Raw genomic sequence first — 3274 nt, forward strand, 5'->3', positions numbered from 1 at the left:
ATGGTCATGCTCATAGTGATTATGTTCACACAACAACTTATGCATCTCGACCAAATATTGCCTTATGTCATTAACATACAGGACTTTATATTTTCCAGGGCATCATTGGACAATATTAACAGCAACTTTCCCATGCTCGGGCAATGGGTTCTTTTTTACATTAGGACCTACGTCCTCGAAAAATAATATACCACTTCTCACAAGGTCTTGCACCTTGGTCTTCAACGTGTAACAGTTTTCCACGTCATGTCCGGGAGCACCAGAATGATATACACAATGTAATTCAGGCTTATACCACCACTGAGGATTGGTTGGTACAGCAGGAGGGTCTCGTGGAGTGATCAGTTTTTTGTCTATTAGAGAAGGATAGAGCTCAGCGTATTGTTGGTGTAAGCCCTAGAGGCCAATACTTTTGGTACTTGTATCGAATTATTTAAAGGCATTTTCTTTATTGTGGTTGATTAATAAAGTCCCTGGAATAGATAGTCCATTTAATGTATTAAGTGTGACTTAATCATGAGAACACATTAAACATAAGGACACTATTCTTAAAGTATCCGTAGTCGAGCTTTAGTGTGAAGTGGGATAACATTAAAGCATTAAGACTATTATGTTTGTAGACTGATGATCACATCTCATGTATCATGGATAAAGAGTTATCAAGTCTTAAACATAGGTATGAATATTAGGAGTAATATTTATACCGGATTGACCCGCTATGAGAATACTATATAGAAAGTTATGCAAAGTGTCATAAGTTATTCTCATGGTGATAATAGTGTATGCCACTCTTCGACCTGAAACCACTATGGATCCTAGATGTAGAGTCGAGTGCTTTATTGCTGATCCAACCTTGTCCGTAACTGGATAACCATAAAGATAGTTGATGGGTACTCCACGAAGCATGCTGAGGAACATGAGTGTCCTAGATGGAATTTTCCAATCCTGCGTAACAGGATAAATGTCTATGGGCCCAGTATTGAACTGGACAAGGGTGACACGGTCTATACCTTGTATTCAATATAGACATAAGGGCAAAGGGGTAATTATACACATAATTATTATCACAGGAGGTTTTGTCAGATCACATGACATTTTCGTGACTTGGGTAGCAGTGATGTGTTGCTAGATACTGCTCATTGTTTATTATGTTAAATGCGTGATTTAATATAATTGCCAATGCCGCGAAAACCTATAGGGTCACACACAAAGGACGGATTGATGAGAAATAGAGTAACTAAGGAACACCGTAAGGTACGGTGCACTTAAGTGGAAACGAAATATGGTAAGGTACCAAATACTAAGTGATTTTGGCATATTATGAGATATGGGCAAAATACACTTAAGTGGGCTTTTTAGCTTGAAGCCCACACAAGTGGTTCTATAAATAGAACCCCTTGGGTAGAAGCATGGTCATTCCACTCCAATCCACTCAGACAGAAATTCAAGTAGAGACTTGGAATTTTGTTTCTCTCTTTCTCTCACTCAAAGCCTTCATTCATAACAGCTAGCACTGCGATTGAAGGAATCCGTTCATGTGGACTGAGTAGAGACGTTGTCATCGTTCAACGTTCATGATCGCCCCGTGGATCTGTATCAAAGGTTTTGATCATTATCAGAGATCTGCACCAAAGGTTTGAATCGCCACAAGAGGTAACGATTCTATCACTGATCATGCCCATTCGTAAGGATCACTAAATGGAGAAATTTTTAAATTCCGCTGCGCCTTGGATGGCAATTCTCCTACAGTGGTATCAGAGCCACTTACGAAACCATGAATCTGATATTTGTTTTTTTTTGTTCTGTAATAATATGATTAAAGACAGAATGAATCAAAGGTTAAATTGAGATCGATCAAGTTACATATATGTGATATATGTAATCCTGATGCAAAATACATTATATATGATATAGTGTTCTCGTTTCGTTCATTCAAACCCTCGATGATTGTTTTCCTTTGAGCGATCAATGGTCGTTTGCTTCTTGATCCGACATTAGTATGGTGAAGCAATGACGTGTTAATCAATCATACTGAATTAACAATCGAGATGTGTTTGACGGTCTGAAATTGGTGCATCAGGGTTAGTGACGGCACAAGGGTTGTGTTGTCAGAGAGTTATGCGATTGGGGTTTGACTGCACAAGAGTTGTGCGTTCTAAACACTTTTCCGAACAGTGTTAACCGGTTAACGCATATGGTTAACCGGTTAACGAGAAATTGAACACAGCCTTCTAAACATTTTTGGAACAGTGTTAACCGGTTAACGCATATGGTTAACCGGTTAACGCAATGCGAAATAAAATTTTTGAGATTTTCAAACAGTGTTAACCGGTTAACGCATTTGGTTAACCGGTTAACGCAAGGCGGAAAACAGTTTTCTAAGACATTTTCAAACAGTGTTAACTGGTTAACGCATATGGTTAACCGGTTAACGCAAGGCAGAAAAGAATTTTCTAAAAGTTTTCAAACAGTGTTAACCGGTTAACACATATGGTTAACCGGTTTACGCAAGAAAAAATTCACCCGTTCGGCTTGAAAAAGTGCTTTGAAGTATCAAGTGTTGATACGAAAAACGACGTCAATTTTAAATGAATTGTTCCCGCTGTCCGGGCAGCGGACCCCCGGCTAACTCTGCGTAGTATGATCGGTCGTCGAAATTTAATTTGATTTTAATTAATTAAAGGAATTAATAATAATAATAAAGTGTTTATTATTGTCTTGTGGTGATCGGTTATGGCCTTAGTTTTCCTTTGTTTTGTTTTGGGTTTTTTAAAATACGACCTGCGTGTCGTGCCTCTCTCTTAATCTCCCAAATGTAACTTCTTTTCTCATCTCACTCCCTCGTATGTAAAACGAGTTTCTTTTATGTAATGTAATGATATGAAGAAAGCAAAGAAGTCAGTGCCAAAGGAGGACAACCTTGAAGATCTTGCTTGGAGAAGCTTAGATCGTTGTAGGTTAGCTTAGGTTCTCTCATTGGCTTGTGAGAACAATTGCGCTAGGGGCCATAATTGTTTCATTATGTTTGTATGTATGTTGATGCATGTGAATGTATGTTGGTGCATGTGAGAGACGGTTTATATGATAAACAAGCCGGTGAGATCAGAAAAAATGCAATTCCCTCAAATTAAATATTAAGTTTATGCTTTCCAAGTTTTAACACTCATCAAGACTAGTAATGGATAATGTAATTTTCGCCTACGCGAGGTGCATGATCTATATATTAGTAAGGTGCGATGGGATAATTGTAATATCCAACTGTTAAAACAATGGG

This window comes from Lathyrus oleraceus, chromosome 3 (genome assembly GCF_024323335.1).
Source record: "Lathyrus oleraceus cultivar Zhongwan6 chromosome 3, CAAS_Psat_ZW6_1.0, whole genome shotgun sequence".
Classification (NCBI taxonomy): Eukaryota; Viridiplantae; Streptophyta; class Magnoliopsida; order Fabales; family Fabaceae; genus Lathyrus; species Lathyrus oleraceus.